The sequence below is a fragment of the Triticum urartu genome, chromosome 3 (genome assembly GCF_003073215.2).
Source record: "Triticum urartu cultivar G1812 chromosome 3, Tu2.1, whole genome shotgun sequence".
Classification (NCBI taxonomy): domain Eukaryota; kingdom Viridiplantae; phylum Streptophyta; class Magnoliopsida; order Poales; family Poaceae; genus Triticum; species Triticum urartu.
In genome coordinates, this window is record NC_053024.1 from 657019524 (window position 1) to 657038386 (window position 18863).

Sequence of the window (18863 nt, forward strand, 5' to 3'; positions counted from 1 at the left end):
CTTATTGCGGACCCGGATTCTGGGCAGGTGCGGGACCACTTTCTCTTTTATGGTTTCATGGATGGCTATCGGTGGCAAGGTGATGAAGATGACTATGAAGTCATCCATGGGGGCCAGGCAAGAAATGAGGAAGGGCAGCAAGACAACCACCGCGGCGAGGGCGTGCGAGAAGACGAAGAATCTCCAGGACATGATCACGACGGTGATGCCGGACATGATGATGAGGAAGATCAAGACGAAGGGAATGATCATGAAGATGAAGATGCCGGAGCAGACGATGATGGACCATCGATGGGCTAGGTGCAGGACCCTCATATTCAAGAGCTGCTTCTCAAGCAGACTGATAACGCAAGAGTTGCCGCCCGAGAGAAAGCCAAGCTGGATCAACTGGAGATAGACGCGATTACTCCATTGTATGAAGGATGCAGGCCCGAGGATACTCGCCTGAAAGTAACGCTCATGGCTCTAGAGATGAAGGTAAAACAAAAAATGACTGACACATGCTTCGACAAGAACATGTCATTGTGGCACGAACGTCTTCCCAAGGGGAACAAGTCGGGTGCATTCTCTGGAGCACCATCTCGATCAACACCGAGAACCTAAGGCATCGTGACCAAGGGAATTTGCGCAACCTCCTCTTCACGAAGCTGCACGAACGATACAAGTTCCCCGATGACTTCGCAAACACACACCTCTCAGGGAATAAAGTGAACAGTGTCGCCCTCACGAAGATGAGCACGACCCTGGCTACTTGGAGAGCCTCGGTGAAGAGCATGATTGAAAAAGGTGATAGTTTTGAGAAGATCAAGGAGAAAAATCCTTCGACCAGCGAAGATGTCTACCGGGAGTTCAAGATCAAGTGCGAGAGCAACGCATCTGCGGAATCAAGTCAGTGGAGGAAAGCGATGCGGGACATGAACTTAGGGGTCCACAAACTCGGTCCCGGCGGTTACAGAGTGGCGGAACCTATATGGGACAAGGAGGACGCAGAGCGTGCCGAGCAAGGCCTACCGCCCCTCTTCGAGAAATACCATGATAAGCAGACCAGGAACTATGTCAGGGCCCCGTATAAGATTGACCCGGTAACCAAGGAGCTTACCACGGATCCGAAGACCAAGGCGCTTGAGCGTGTTCTCGTAAGGAATACACCCCCGCGTAATTAGCTCCGTATTGTTGCATTCTAATTAATGAAGCCAAATTTCTAAATGGTTCACGTTCCTTCCGCAGGACACTAAAAGAAGTAGCGCGGGATCGTCTCAAAGCTCCCCTTTCGACACCCCTTTAAATAGGGCATTGAACGTAATGAAAAACAAGGATAAGCTCAGTAAGCCGACGTCAGCTGGTCGTGTGGCCGGCAAAGGCTTGTCCACGAAATGGTTGGAGTACTATACCGCTGGGCGAAAGGAGAGAAAGACCAGCTTGGAAAGCCAGGAGCGCGAGGTTCAACAACTCAAGGCACAAGTGGCGCGGATTCCGGAGATCGTCAAAGAGCAAGTGCGAGACTAACTGGGAGCGACGATCGCCGCCATTATGCCTACCTTGGTTTCTGGGCTGTAGCCGTGGATTGCAGGCGGCCAACAGGGGCCACCCCCGATTCCTAGCTTCATGGGCAGCAACTCGCTCAACGTGTCGGCGGCGCCATTGGTGTCTCCGGCGGAGGCGGCATTGGTGTCTCCCGCGGCACCGCCGGCATTGCAGCTTAATACACCTGGGTGTGGGAAGAATACGCCGGCCGGCACCTCGGCAGCAAGCGGCCCCTCCGTCACTTGCACGCCCGCCGTTGGTGGTGCCTGGACATTAGCCGAGCTCGACGCCATCACAATAACTAATTAAGCCTGTCGGCCGATGACTTCATCTCCTTGCCTTTGACTGGGCATCCCTGACACCGTACATGTTTTCGCAGGGCGCTGCCAACGTTCCGTGCATTCTCCTGCACTTCCTGAATGACGAGTTGGTCGATGTCGCCAAGGGCAAAATCGTTCAACCGGGCAGCCACGTGTTCCACGGTAATCAGATGCCACCCACCGTTTATAGGGTTCAACTGGTTCGGGTGCTGCCGGGCTTCGACGACATGTTACCTCCGTATCGACCCCATGGGGCCGACGAAGATGATGTGATGACCCTCAGCACCTGCATAAACTGGCCCATGCTTTGGCCGAAGAGCCAGATTCGTTTGGGGGCGGGGGACACCACCCCACAAACAAGACCGCCAGTCGTGCCAGCGCCAAGCCATGGCAAGACCCCCGCAACGCTACCGGACATGCCGGAGATGGATATGGCACAGCATCCGGACATGCATATGGCACAGGATCCGGACGACGCCGACGATGACAACGACGGTACATTTACCAACGTCGATAAGTACTTCAACGAACATGGGTACGGTGACAAATTCTTGGGCCCTCCTTCTCAAGAACCCGACCCTGAAAAAGACGATCTAGCTGGTACCGCGGAGAAACCCAGTTGCAACAGGCGTCGTCTGGCGTTCAGTTCTCAGAAGAGGCCTCCAGCTGCCTCCTTCACCGAGCCTCAGATAGCCGAGGTACCAAATATTATCAGCCCCAACACACTCAAGAAGGCTGTCTGTGAGCAGAACTCAATCCCATTACAGTAGAAGAAGAAGGGACGGAAAAGAAAGAATAAGAAGGGTGCGAGCCAGCCGGCACCGAGTACGATCCGTGCTCAGGACGGGCCACCTACATCTAAGGATATCTCGAGGAGGGTTCATGTGGCGGGTAGGCCGATGCTACCAACTAATCTGCTCAATGCTGCAACCGATGCTATGCGGAGTCTACATGACAGTGTTCTTTCTTTGGAGAAGCGGCATCTCTCCGAGAATGATCTGGCATACCCGGTTTTCGTGGCCAAGGTGCCAGAGGGCAAGGGCTTTGTCGATAGTGCTGTCGGGGGTATGATCATCCTGTGGTTTGATGACATCTTCGCAATGTTTAACCTTCATGCACTGCCCTACACCTTCGTTCGGTTATTTTCGCTGAGTATGGAGATGCGGATCATTAGAGACAAGACCCCGGACATCGTGATAGTCGACCCCTTCTACATGCGTGCCAAGATCATGGGCAGCGTTGGGCACCGGCAAGTCGCTAGTTCATACCTCGAAGGCGTCATTCTGGCAAACCCAGCTAAGGATAACTTCCTCGTGCCTTACTTTCCCAAGTAAGTCATCGCCTCACCGCCCCGTAACATATGATTTCTTAGATTTCGATCGTTCTTTTTTCTAACATTCCGTGTTTTGTGCAGTGACACACATTGCACACTCATCCTCTTAAGCCCGAAATATTCCATGGCCACGTATTTTGACTCGGACCGTCAGTCGAAGAAAGACTACACAAATATCAAGAAAGTTCTTGATGATGTTCTCCCCGGCTATGCCAGATCTGGAGGCACCTTCAGCAGGCCAATTTGTAGGTACGGCAAGCACGTGTTCGCCCACAAAACGAGGTTCCCCTGCGTCAAGCAGCCGCCTGGCGGTCAGAAGGATGCCTACTACGCCCTCCATCACATGCGAGCGATCGTATGGGACCATAATCACCTTCTGCTACCAAATAATCGCAAAGATTGGGCCGCAAGCTTGTCGGCAATCCAGGACGCAGACATCAGACAAGAATTCTTTCGCATGCAGTCGGAGTTTGCGGAAATCATCCATCAAGATGTCCTTCATACCTCGGGGCAGTTCTACCTCAGATATCAACCGTCGAACAGTGAGATAGAAACAATGCTACAAATGCATGCGGACAACGCCCGCGATTTCATGACCATCATGACAGACGGCGGCTTCATCCACACACCGGTCCCTGAGTCGAGTCAAAAGTAGTGATGCTATTTGTAGTTCTGAAATATCGATTAGCTCATGTTGTAATTAAACTTTAATGAACTTGTATGTATCTTTGGTTTGGACAGTCGCTCAACTTATATGTAATCGATGCTATTTATTAGTAGGACCATGAATCGTGCTATTAATGTCTTACTTTTCTCTTTCGATCCTTTTGTTGCATACTTATATATTGCTGATGTATTGACTGTGAATTGCTACTAACGTTTTCTTTGGCTAGTGCATAGAGATGCCATCGTATGTCGTGTACAAGGATAAGGTTCCCGGAGTCTACGACGACTGGGAGGAGTGTCAGAGATAGGTTCACCGTTTCTGCGGTAACAATTACGAAGGGTATACCACTAGGGCGGAGGCGGAAACTAGATACACGCGCTATCTAGCGGGAGAGAGGAGGGAGCGGAGGAGGAACCGGATGAAGACCAGTTTCATCGCGATGATGCTCATCGTGATGATCGCAGCTCTCTTCTATGTGATGGTAGTTTAGATGATTGATATCGACTTGTAATGTGAAGACAAACTTGCTACTCACGGTCTCGAGACTTGTAATGTTCTAACTTTGTTCGGTATTTTGAATTCGGAGACTAGCTAATATGATGAATTGTATTCAGAGACTAATCTTCTATTGTATTCGATAAATCTGCTGTTGCTGTGTGGTGTTGTCTATATTCTGTGAAGTAATATATTTTGTAACCTGTGCAAATATCAAAAAAAAATTAATTTCTAATATTCATACTAGTGGCGCACCATACAACACATTAGTGGCGCACTGCTGTAAAAATACTAGTGGCACATTGTCTGTTAGTGCGCCATTAGTAACCCAGAGGAGAAGGTAAATATGGCCCCCTGGGAGGCATACTAATGGCGCAATGCCTGGTGCGCCACTACTGTCTGATATACTAATGGCGCACCAGGGGTGCGCCATTAGTATTAGTTACTACTGGCGTGATGATAGTGGCGCACCTGTAGTGTGCCATTAATGGCCAAAACAGGTGCGCCACTAACATGCCTTTTCCTAGTAGTGTAATAAATTAATACTATTTCCCTTTCTCCTAATATGCACTTGAGCAATTTACACCTTGGGCTTGGGCACCCTCTCATCCTACCTGGGCTGGGAAGAATAGATCTGCAGTCCACAACTTCATTGTTGATAAATTAAAGCTAAGCTTAGTTGTTACAAAGCTAATTGGCTTTTTGTTTGTACACAAACATGTTACTGTGTACCCTGGCGTTGAGTGTGATAAGAAAGCCGACGTTGCTGGACGAGTCTCGCCAGATATGCCAGACTTGCCAGCGAGATCTTTTGAGGCTCCTCCTGGCGCAGGGTCTCCCATGAAAACTCCTAGCTTCCTCGTTAGGTCGTCATTCATCTCCACTAGTATTGTCATTTTCTCCTCATATCCATCACGTATAGACTTGAGTTCCTCTTCTAGCTTTGTAATCCTGGTCATTGCCTTCTTCAGATCTATCATGCCTGCGCACATCTGGTTCTCCTGGCGACGAATGTGATGGTTTAGCTCCTGGATGAAAGTTGCAATGGACATGTCCCTCCTGGTGCTAATCATCTCCCATTGCTCATCTTGGCGCCCACATATCTGGTAGATAGTTTCCTTAAGATCCTTTTTGTAGACTTCGCCGATGTGTCCCATGGCGATGTGGGCTGCCATGCTCCTAGACTCCAGGTTGGTGCATCAAAGGAAAACTTTATGAGTTCAGTGACTGGCTTGAATGTCCTTCCTGGAACTTGATCTTGAATCATCCAACAATCCTTTTCTGGTAATGTGGTGGTGTAGGTCCCAGTGAAGCTGGGTATTCCGATGTTCAGGTACCTAGTGACTTCCTTCAAGTATCGTCCAAAGGGTGTGTCTTCATCTGGATGAGCAAACTTGTTCCTTGAGTCCGCCATCCTAAAGAGTAGAAAATTGAGAGGAGTTAGAAATGAGTAGAGAAGAGTGACCTATGGCTCATCTTAGTGGTTGTGTCCTACATTTAGCATGTGCTCTGATACCATCTTGAAGCGACCCGACCTCAGACGGTCAAGTCTCTTTGCTTCAGTGTCATCCCTGGATCGGTAATGCTGACACACACAGTACTCGAATGGATTTATAACAGAGTAGCAATCACACACTTATTACATCGATAGTCTCAAGAGAGAACTTAATATAATAAATATGGCTTAAGGCCATCTAATTAAGATAACAATGGAAGGCCCGGAAGATAAAGTGAGTCCATCAACTCCAACGGCATAGCTGAGTGCATGACAACAACCTAGCACACCTTACTCCTCGTCTAAAAAGTCTGCAACATGATATGTTGCAGTCCGAAAAGGGCCAACACATGGAATATGATGGCAATATAACACAGTAGAGCAAAGAACAGATAAGTGCTATCACTACATGCATATATGGCTGCTGGAGGCTCTGTGGTTATATTGTTTTGTGAAAAGCCAATTTTTCCCTACAACAAAGGAATAGATTTATTTAACTATCACGGTGGTTGAAACATCATTGAGAAGGTTCCTCCAACTCAATCCCAATTAAAGTAATCATTAACAACCCAGCAAATTAATTTTAGAGTGATGAGATCCAATCAATAATTCAAGTACCAGATACTCAAGATGTCCATAACCGGGGACATAGCTAACCATGATTAGTTTGTACACTTTGTAGAGGTTTGCGCACTTTTCCCCACAAGACTCGATCTCCTCCGTTGGATTTCTCGCACTACAGGGTGTTTGAGAAACGGATGACCGAGACACAGTCTTTAAGAAGCATTAACTCTTTACTCTAGGTAGACAGTTACACCTAGTAGTAGTGCGGGTTAAAAGCTAGTAGTAGCGCGGGTGCCTACGCTACTACTACGATGCTACAGCTAACTAGTAGTAGTAGCGCGGTGCATCCCGCGCTACTAGTATGTGTGTTAGTAGTAGAGCGTGTTTGTGACCCGCGCTACTACTATTAATTTGAAAAACCAAAAAAAAAATCTCGACCCCATGACGCGCGCACGTTGGCCAGGAACAGGGAGATCTCGGCCATGACGCGTGCCTCGTGGAAGCCGTCAAGGGCGGCTGCGAAGGCCAGCCCGGGGTGGGTCGGGAGCTGGAGGACCTGCATCTTGGCATCGTGCGTGGGGGGCAGCACCTCACGGCGGCAGTCGCCGTTGAGGTCGACGACGAGCGGCGGCAGGAGGCGGTCCACGTCTCCTGGAACAAGAAGTCGCCCTCGTGCTGCCGGAGGAGGAGGGGGTGGGTCAGCTAGCATTCCGGATCGAATCGGAGAGGGGGGAGGAGGGCTGACCTGGAGCAAGAGGAAGACGGTGAAGGCGCCGAGGAGGAGGATGTCGTGGTCGTGCTTCCACATCTTGGCAGAGGCGAGGAGCTCCGGCAACCACCCACCGGAGGGATCTCGGAGAGGGAGGGGGCGAAGAAAGCAGAGTGTACCAGCGGCGGCCACCGCTGGAGCATGAGGGAGAGACATGGAAAGTGAGAGAGGGGGAAAGTGAGGGAGAGAGAGGAGGTATTCGACTGAGGATATGGGGATTTCCCCTACCTCGTACGTAGTAGTAGTGAGGGGTGTAAAACTGCGCTACTACTATCAACTTAGTAGTAGCGCAGGTTTGTACCCCTCGCTACTACTATGGCATGTCCCGTGAGGGCACGATAGAGACCGCTTAGTAGTATCGAGGGTTAAAAACCCGCGCTACTAGTAACTAGCAGTAGCGAGGGTTATAAACCCTCGCTACTAGTAAGCGTCTGCCTATAAGCTTTTCCCTAGTAGTGTACATCTGCTAGCTTACCACTGAAAGAGGTCACACAACATACTCAACTATGCCAGAGCCCATAATGGCTTGTGGTTGCACATGGAAGTTTCTAGCATGAATAATCTCATGATCCCTTTGAGCCTGGGTGGCGGACCGTAGGATGATCACATGGGTACTTCGGGATATCCTAGGACAACACTGGATTCTCTAGGTGCCCACAATCAATCCACCCAGATGTGTATTAAAGTTGCCACCTTAAGTTGAACCATTAATTAACAAACTCACATCTGTCATGGATACACTCAAACCCAAACCACGTCTACGAGCATAGCATAGCAATATAAGCATAACGTAGAAGTAACTCCCAAGGGTTTGATAGTAAAACAGGTAATAGGTTCTACCTCATCATCTACTTCCCAGACCCACATGTTATGAGATCCTACTCATGCAATATGCGAGGGTTCAAACTAATGCATAAAACTGGGTAATAAAGGGGTACGATCAATGTGTTACTTGCCTTGCTGGTGATCTGCAAATCCTAGAGACTCGTAGTAGCATGCTTCGCACCCCGGGAATTCTATCGCAAAAACAACAATAGCATACATAACTCTTTACTCCGGGTAGACAGTTACACCTAATTTTCCCCTACATCTGCTAGCCTACCACTGAAAGAGGTCACATAACATACTCAACTATGCCAGAGCCCATAATGGCTTGTGGCTGCACACGGAAGTTTCTAGCATGAATAATCTCAGTATCCCTTTGAGACTGGGTGGCGGACCATAGGATGATCACACGGGTACTCCGGGATATCCTAGGACAACACTGTATTCTCTAGGTGCCCACAAGCAATCCAACCATATGTGTATTAAAGTTGCCACCTTAAGTTGAACCATTAATTAACAAACTCACATCTGTCATGGATCCACTCAAACCCAAACCATGTCTATGATCATAGCATAGCAATATAAGCATAACGTAGAAGTAACTCCCAAGGGTTTGATAGTAAAATAGGTAATAGGTTCTACCTCATCATCTACTTCCCAGACCCACATGTTAAGAGATCCTACTCATGCAATGTGTGAGGGTTGAAACTAATGCATAAAAACTGGGCACTAAAGGGGTACGATCAATGTGTTACTTGCCTTGCTGATGATCTGCAAATCCTAGAGACTCATAGTAGCACGTTTCGCACTCCGTGAATTCTATCGCAAACAAACAATAGCATACATAAGCAATCAGGAAAAGATGCACGGGTAAAACTCAAACAAGAAGATCGAATCTGAAAACTCAACTGAAGAGATTCGCTTTGCAAAAAGAATCGAATCAAATGGAGCAACGAAAGTCAAACTACGAAAGAAACAAGATCCGTTTACTAATCTGGACAAAAGTCAAATTTTACAGTATCAAAATCTTGTTCAAGTTGGCTAAACAGAAAGAGGTCTTCGAGAACTAAAACGAAGATTAGGGCAGAAATCACGATCGTAAATAATCGCGGATAAACCCTCGAAAAAAACCGATACGAACAGGCTAACGAATGAACGTTCCCTGTCTGTGGCTAACTGACGAACAGCGTTCGTTAAAACAAACGTACGGACGAACATCTGCTAAATAATAAACTGACGAAAAACCGAACCGAAATCTAAAAAAACGAATCTAGGATTTACTAGAAAAAAACCGATCGGCGGCGGGATCGGCGGCGGCGGGTGGCGGTGTGCTACCTCTTGAGCACTGCGTTAGTTTTCCCCAAAGAGGAAGGGAAGATGCAGCAAAGTAGCATAAGTATTTCCCTCAGTTTTTGAGAACCAAGGTATCAATCCAGTAGGAGGCTACGCTCGAGTCCCTCGTACCTACACAAAAACAATAGCTCAACGCAACCAACGCGCTTAGGGGTTGTCAATCCCTTCATGGTCACTTACGAAAGTGAGATCTGATAGAGATGATAAATAATATTTTTGGTATTTTTGGTATAGAGATGCAAAGTAAATAAAGTAAAAGTAAGGTAAAAGCAAAGCAATAATAAAGTGATGGAGATTAATATGATGATAAAGAGACCCGGGGGCCATAGGTTTCACTAGAGGCTTCTCTCAAGAGCATAAGTATTCTACGGTGGGTGAACAAATTACTATTGAGCAATTGACAGAATTGAGCATAGTTATAAGAATATCTAGGTATGATCATGTATATAGGCATGACGTCCGAGACAAGTAGACGGAAACGATTCTGCATCTACTACTATTACAACACTCATCGACCGCTATCTAGCATGCATCTAGAGTATTAAGTTAAAAACAGAGTAACACCTTAAGCAAGATGACATGATGTAGAGGGATAATTTCATGCAATATGATAAAAAAACCCCATCTTGTTATCCTCGATGGAAACAATACAATACGTGCCTTGCTGCCCCTTCTGTCACTGGGAAAGGACACCGCAAGATTGAACCCAAAGCTAAGCACTTCTCCCATGGCAAGAACAACCAATCTAGTAGGCCAAACCATACTGATAATTCGAAGAGACTTGCAAAGATAACCAATAATACATAAAAGAATTCAGAGAAGACTCAAATATTATTCATAGATAGACTTGATCATAAACCCACAATTCATCGATCTCAACAAATACACCGCAAAAAGAAGATTACATCTAATAGATCTCCACGAGAGAGGGGGAGAACATTGTATTGAGATCCAAAAAGAGAGAAGAAGCCATCTAGCTACTAGCTATGGACCCATAGGTATGAAGTAAACTACTCACACTTCATCGGAGGGGCTTGGATGATGATGTAGAAGCCCTCCGTGATCGATGCCCCCTCCGGCGGAGCTCCGGAACAGGCCCCAAGATGGGATCTCGTGGATACAGAAAGTGGCAGCAGTGGAATTAGGTTTTTGGCTCCATCCCCGATCGTTTGGGGGTACGTGGATATATATAGGAGGAAGAAGTACGTCGGTGGAGATTCTAGGGGCCCACGTGGCAGGGGGCGCGCCCTAGGGGGGCGCCCCCTACCCTCGTGACCACCTCGTGGCTTTCTTGACGGAGGGTCCAAGTCTCCTGGATCTTATCTGATGAGAAAATCATGTTTCCGAAGGTTTCATTCCGTTTGGACTCCGTTTGATATTACTTTTCTTCGAAACCCTAAAACAGGCAAAAAACAGCAATTCTGGGCTGGGCCTCCGGTTAATAGGTTAGTCCCAAAAATAATATAAAAGTGGAAAATAAAGCCCAATAATGTCTAAAACAGTAGATAATATAGCATGGAGCAATCAAAAATTATAGATACGTTGGAGACGTATCAAGCATCCCCAAGCTTAATTCCTGCTCGTCCTCGAGTAGGTAAATGACAAAAACAGAATTTTTGATGCGGAGTGCTACTTGGCATAATTTTAATGTAATTCTTCTTAATTGTGGTATGAATATTCAGATCTGAAAGATTCAAGACAAAAGTTCATATTGACATAAAAATGATAATACTTCAAGCATACTAAATAAGCAATTATGTCTTCTCAAAATAACATGACCAAAGAAAGTTCATTCCTACAAAATCATATGGTTTAGTCATGTTTCATTTTCGTCACACAAGAATGCTATCATCATGCACAACCCCGATGACAAGCCAAGCAATTGTTTCATACTTTAGTAATCTGAAACCTATAAACTTTCACGCAATATATGAGCGCGAGCCATGGACATAGCACTATGGGTGGAATATAATATAACGAGGGGGGTTATGTGGAGAAGACAAAAAAGGAGAAAGTCTCACATCAACGAGGCTAATCAATGGGCTATGGAGATGCCCACCGATTGATGTTAATGCAAGGAGTAGGGATTGCCATGCAATGGGTGCACTAGAGCTATAAATGTATGAAATCTCAACAAAAGAAACTAGTGGGTGTGCATCCAACTAGCTTGCTCACGAAGACCTAGGGCACTTGAGGAGGCCCATTGTTGGAATATACAAGCCAAGTTCTATAATGAAAAATTCCCACTACTATATGAAAGTGATCACATGAGAGACCCTCTACTATGAAGATCATGGTGCTACTTTGAAGCACAAGTGTGGTAAAAGGATAGTAAGATTGTCCCTTCTCTCTTTCTCCCTCACTTTTTTGGGCCTTTTTTTATGGCCTTTCTCTTTTTTTGGGCCTTCTCTTTTTTATGGCCTTTCTCTTTTTTTTTTGCCTCACTTGGGACAATGCTCTAATAATGATTATCATCACACTTCTATTTATTTACAACTCAATGATTACAACTCGATACTAGAACAAAGATGACTCTATATGAATGCCTACGGCGGTGTACCGGGATATGCAATGAACCAAGAGTGACATGTATAAAAGAATTGTGAACGGCCACAAATACTATGTCAACTACATGATCATGCTAAGCAATATGACAATGATGAATGTGTCATGATGAACAGAATGATGGAAAGTTGCATGGCAATATATCTCGGAATGGCTATGGAAATGCCATAATAGGTAGGTATGGTGGCTGTTTTGAGGAAGATATAAGGAGGTTTATGTGTGAAAGAGCGTATCATATCACGGGGTTTGGATGCACCGGCGAAGTTTGCGCCAACTCTCAATGTGAGAAAGGGCAATGCACGGTACCGAAGAGGCTAGCAAGGATGGAAGGGTGAGAGTGCGTATAATCCATGGACTCAACATTAGTCATAAAAAACTCACATACTTATTACAAAAATCTACATGTCATCAAAAACCTCGGCACTACGCGCATGCTCCTAGGGGGATAGATTGGTAGGAAAAGACCATCGCTCGTCCCCGACCGCCACTCATAAGGAAGACAATCAAATAACACCTCATGTTTCAAATTTGTTGCATAACGTTTACCATACGTGCATGCTACAGGACTTGCAAACCTCAACACAAGTATTTCTCAATTTCACAACTACTCAACTAGCACGACTTTGATATTATTACCTCCATATCTCAAAACAATCATCAAGCATCAAACTTTTCTTAGTATTCAATACACTCATAAGAAAGTTTTATTATTAATCTTGCATACCAAGCATATTAAGACTCCCAAAATAATCTAAGTGATGCATGAGAGAACAATAGTTTCTATAAACCAAATCCACCACCGTGCTCTAATAGATATAAGTGAAGCACTAGAGCAAAACTATAAAGCTAAAAATAGATAAATGAAGCACATAGAGTATTCTATCAAATTCCAAACCATGTATGGCTCTCTCAAAAGGTGTGTACAACAAGGATGATTGTGGTAAACTAATAATCAAAGACTCAAATCATAAAAGACGCTCCCAGCAAAACACATATCATGTGGTGAATAAAAATATAGCTCCAAGTAAAGTTACCGATAGAAGTAGACGAAAGAGGGGATGCCTTCCGGGGAATCCCCAAGCTTTGGCTTTTAGGTGTCCTTAGATTATCTTGGGGGTTCCATGGGCAGCCCCAAGCTTAGGTTCTTGCCACTTCTTGTTCCATAATCCATCAAATCTTTACCCAAAACATGAAAACTTCACAACACAAAACTTAAAGTAGAAAACTCGTGAGCTCCGTTAGCGAAAGAAAACAAAAGACCACTTCAAGGTACTGTAAGGAACTCATTATTTAATTATATTGGTGTTAAACCTACTGTATTCCAACTTCTCTATGGACTATAAACTATTTTACTAGCCATAGATTCATCAAAATAAGCAAACAACACACGAAAAACAGAATCTGTCAAAAACAGAACAGTCTGTAGTAATTTGTAGCTAGCGCAAGATCTGTAACACCAAAAATTCCAAAATAAATTGCTGGAAGTGAGGAATTTATCTATTAATCATCTTCTAAAATAATTAACTAAATAGCACTTTCCGAATAAAAATTACAATAGTTCTCGTGAGCGCTAAAGTTTCTATTTTTTACAGCAAGTTCAACAAGACTTTCCGCAAGTCTTCCCAACGGTTCTACTTGGCACAAACACTAATTAAACACAAAAAACACAACCAAAACAGAGGCTAAATAATTTATTTATTAATAAACAGGATCAAAAAGCAAGGAATAAAAATAAAATTGGGTTGCCTCCCAACAAGCGCTATCGTTTAACGCCCCTAGCTAGGCCTAACAAGCAAGAATAGATCTAGGTATTGCCATCTTTGGTAGGGAATCGATAAGTGGCTCTCATGATAGATTCATATGGTGATTTTATTTTCTTTCTAGGAAAGTGTTCCATGCCCTTTTTTAATGGAAATTTAAATCTAATATTCCCTTCCTTCATATCAATAATTGCACCAATCGTTCTAAGGAAAGGTCTACTAAGAATAATAGGGCAAGAAGGATTGCAATCTATATCAAGAACGATAAAATCTACGGGCACATAATTCATATTAGCAACAATAAGAACATCATTAATTCTTCCCATAGGTTTCTTAACAGTGGAATCCGCAAGATGCAACTTTAGAGAGCAATCATCAAAATCACGGAAATCTAGTAAATCACACAAAGTTTTGGGAATAGTAGAGACACTAGCACCCAAATCACACAGAACATAAAACTCATAATTTTTAATCCTATTCTTAATAGTTGGTTCCCACTCATCATAAAGTTTTCTAGGGATAGAAAATTCCAATTCAAGTTTTTCTTCATAAATTGCATCAAGGCTCAACGATATGTTTAGTAAACGCTTTATTTTGACTATAAGCGTGAGGAGATTTTAGCACGGATTGCAACAAGGAAATACAATCAATCAAAGAGCAATTTTCATAGTTAAATTCCTTGAAATCCATAATAGTGGGTTTAGCAACATCTAGGGTTTTAATTTCTTCAATCCCACTTTTATCAAATTTAGCATCAAGATCAACAAATTCCGAATTCTTAGAACACCTTCTAGGTAAAGGTGGATCATATTCAGTCCCATCATTATCAAGATTCATATTGAAAAACAAAGATTTAATAGGGGACACATCAATAACTTTTATATCTTCATCATTATTTTCATAGGAACTAGAAGAACAAGCTTTCATAAAGGCATTTTTCTTAGCACGCATCCTAGCGGTTCTTTCTTTGCACTCATCAATGGAAATTCTCATGGCTTTGAGAGACTCATTGATATCATGCTTAGGTGGAATAGATCTAAGTTTTAAAGAATCAACATGAAGAGCAATTCTATCAACGTTCCTAGTCAAATCATCAATCTTAAGCAATTTTTCTTCAATCATAGCATTAAAATTCTTTTGCAAAGAAATAAATATTTTAATATTAGATTAAAAATCGGAGGGCATCTTATTATAATTTCCATAAGAATTGTTGTAGGAATTACCATAATTATTAGAGGGATTACTAGGATAAGGCCTAGGATTGAAATTTCCTCTATACGCGTTGTTACCAAAATTGTTCCTACCAACAAAATTCACATCCATAGATTCATTATTATTCTCAATCAAAGTAGACAAGGGCACATCATTAGGATCGCAAGAAACACCCTTATTAGCAAATAATTTCATAAGTTCATCCATCTTTCCATTCAAAACACTAATTTCTTCTATCGCATGCACCTTTTTAGTAGATCTTTCAGTATGCCGTTGAGAATAATTAACCATAATATTATCTAGGAGTTTAGTAGCTTCTCCTAAAGTGATTTCCATAAAAGTGCCTCCCGCGGCCGAATCTAAAATATTTCTAGAAGAAAAATTCAATCCGGCATAAAAATTCTGAACAATCATCCACAAATTTAAACCATGAGTAGGGCAATTACATATCATTAATTTCATTCTCTCCTAAGCTTGTGCAACATGTTCATGATCAAGTTATTTAAAATTAATAATATCGTTTCTAAGAGAGATGATCTTAGCGGGAGGAAAATACTTAAAGATAAAAGCATCTTTGCACTTGTTCCATGAATCAATACTATTTTTAGGAAAAGACGAAGACCAACCTTTAGCACGATCTCTAAGTGAAAAAGGAAAATAGCTTCAATTTAACAATATCATTATCAACATCTTTTTTCTTTTGCATGTCACACAAATCAACGAAGCTATTAGGATGGGTAGCGGCATCTTCACTAGGAAGGCCGGAGAACGGATCTTTCATGACAAGATTCAACAAAGCAGTATTAATTTCACAAGATTCAGCATCGGTAAGAGGAGAAATCGGAGTGGTAAGGAAATCATTATTATTGGTATTGGTGAATTCACACAATTTAGTATTATCTTGAGCCATCGCGACAAACAAGCAAACTAACACACGAGCAAACAAAAATCAAACGGGCAAAAAGGCAAACGGAGAAAGAGAAGGAGGATAGAGAGAGAGAGAGTGAGAGAGAGAGGGCGAATAAAACGGCAAGGGTGAATTGGGGGAGAGGAAAATGAGAGGTAAATGGAAAATAATGTAATGCGGGAGATAGGGATTGTGATGGGTACTTGGTATGTTGACTTTTGCGCAGACTCCCCGGCAACGGCGCCAGAAATCCTTCTTGCTACCTCTTGAGCACTGCGTTGGTTTTCCCCAAAGAGGAAGCGATGATGCAACAAAGTAGCGTAAGTATTTCCCTCAGTTTTTGAGAACCAAGGTATCAATCCAGTAGGAGGCTACGCTTGAGTACCTCGTACCTACACAAAAACAATAGCTCAACGCAACCAACGCGCTTAGGGGTTGTCAATCCCTTCACGGTCACTTATGAAAGTGAGATCTGATAGAGATGATAAATAATATTTTTGGTATTTTTGGTATAGAGATGCAAGGTAAATAAAGTAAAAGTAAAGTAAAAGCAAAGCAATAATAAAGTGATGGAGATTAATATGATGATAAAGAGACCCGGGGGCCATAGGTTTCACTAGTGGCTTTTCTCAAGAGCATAAGCATTCTACGCGGGGTGAACAAATTACTATTGAGCAATTGACAAAATTGAGCATAGTTATGAGAATATCTTGGTATGATCATGTATATAGGCATCACATCTGAGACAAGTAGACCGAAACGATTCTGCATCTACTACTATTACTCCACTCATCGACCGCTATCCAGCATGCATCTAGAGTATTAAGTTAGAACAGAGTAACGCCTTAAGCAAGATGACATGATGTAGAGGGATAATTTCATGAAATATGATTAAAAAATCCATCTTGTTATCCTCGATGGCAACAATACAATATGCGCCTTGCTGCCCCTTCTGTCACTGGGAAAGGACACCGCAAGATTGAACGCAAAGCTAAGCACTTCTCCCATGGCAAGAACAACCAATCTAGTAGGCCAAACCAAACTGATAATTCGAAGAGACTTGCAAAGATAACCAATCATACATAAAAGAATTCAGAGAAGACTCAAATATTATTCATAGATAGACTTGATCATAAACCCACAATTCATCGATCTCAACAAACACACCGCAAAAAGAAGATTACATCGAATAGATCTCCACGGGAGAGGGAGAGAACATTGTATTGAGATCCAAAAAGAGAGAAGAAGCCATCTAGCTACTAGCTATGGACCCGTAGGTCTGAAGTAAACTACTCACACTTCATCGGAGGGGCTTGGATGATGATGTAGAAGCCCTCCGTGATCGATGCCCCCTCCGGCGGAGCTCCGGAACAGGCCCCAATATGGGATCTCGTGGATACAGAAAGTTGCGGCGGTGGAATTAGGTTTTTGGCTCCGTCCCCGATCATTTGGGGTACGTGGATATATATAGGAGGAAGAAGTGCGTCCGTGGAGCTTCAAGGGGCCCACGAGGCAGGGGGCGCGTTGACCACCTCGTGGCTTTTTTGACGGAGGGTCCAAGTCTCTTGGATCTTATCTGATGAGAAAATCACGTTTTCAAAGGTTTCATTCCGTTTGGACTCCGTTTTATATTCCTTTTCTTCGAAACCCTAAATCAGGCAAAAAACAACAATTCTGGGCTAGGCCTCCCGTTAATAGGTTAGTCACAAAAACAATATAAAAGTGGAAAATAAAGCCCAATAATGTCTAAAACAGTAGATAATATAGCATGGAGCAATCAAAAATTATAGATACGTTGGAGACGTATCACGGTTCGGGCTGGCGGCGGCTGTGGCGCACAGATCGAGGCGGCGGTGCGGTGGCTAGGATTTGTGGCGACGGGGCTGGCGGCGGGGTCGGGCCACGGCTTATAAATCCTGGCCGGGTAGTGTCCGGATCGGGCATGGCCTGGTTAGGTCGGTGCACCTTTTTTTAATAATCCTGACGCGGAAAAATAAATTAAAGAAATACTAAACATAGTCCAAAAATCCTGAAATAAATTTTCACGGTCCTCTAACAATATTATGGATAAAGTGAACATTTATTTGGGCCTCTAGTGCAATTTTGGAAAACACCTATTTTTCCTAATTCAAATAAAATAGCAATAAAAGTCCATAAGAAATTACTTATTTGATTTTAATATTTTTCCTCCTATATTCCCTTTATTTTGGAGAAGTCATATTATCTCCTCTCATATATTTTAATATGAAATATTTTTGGAGAGAAAAATATTTAAAACCAAAGTGATCCTTGTTTTGATATTTGATAAAATTCAAATATGAAAAACGTGAAATCCCCAACTCTCCCCGTGGGTCCTTGAGTTGCTTAGAATTTTGAGGATCGCAAAGAAAAAATGCAGTAAATATGATATGCATGAATGACCTATGTACAACATTCCAAATTGAAAATTTGGGATGTTACACCCCATTAGGGAGCACTTGCTATGGGATGCCCTTGGTCGACCTGAAGACCCCTAGGGTCTCGTGGATTGCTGCCACGGAACATGAAGGACAAAGAAGAACGGGGAAGAGTATAACAAAGGAGAGATAAAAAGATAAAGCTAAAAGTGGTAGATTGATTGATTGGGCGTTGCTCAATCGGCCATCACTTCTCTTATATATATGAGGTGGCTGAACTTTCTTTCCAAGAAAATGACTCCAATTTTCTTCAATTTTTTTATTGTATTAAGGGAGGCATGACATGACTATCCGAGTGGACTAGAAAATTTAACATGAAGTCATTTTGGTCATGGTCTTTCCAAATAGTTGTCCTGCAGAGAAGTCATCAAAGCGTGAAAAGCCGTGGATCCAAAACTGCGACCTCCATTAAATTTCATAGGCATCACTCCAATAAAGATGAGGTTGGAGGCTTCAACTGGGAACGGAACCACCGATCACCGCCACCCTAACAAATTTTGCAAACCGTAGCCTTAGCATGCATAATGGACGACAAGAATCTACACTTGTGAGCGGTTTACATTATCAAATACAACACCATTGATATGGGAAGTATCGAGGAAGAAGTATTCATCGGAC

At 43.5% G+C, this 18863-nt stretch overlaps 1 pseudogene; it reads left to right on the forward strand.

Annotated features, from left to right (window-relative positions):
• The window catches only part of LOC125547119, a 134357-nt pseudogene that overhangs the window by 114644 nt on the left and 850 nt on the right, over positions 1-18863 (forward strand).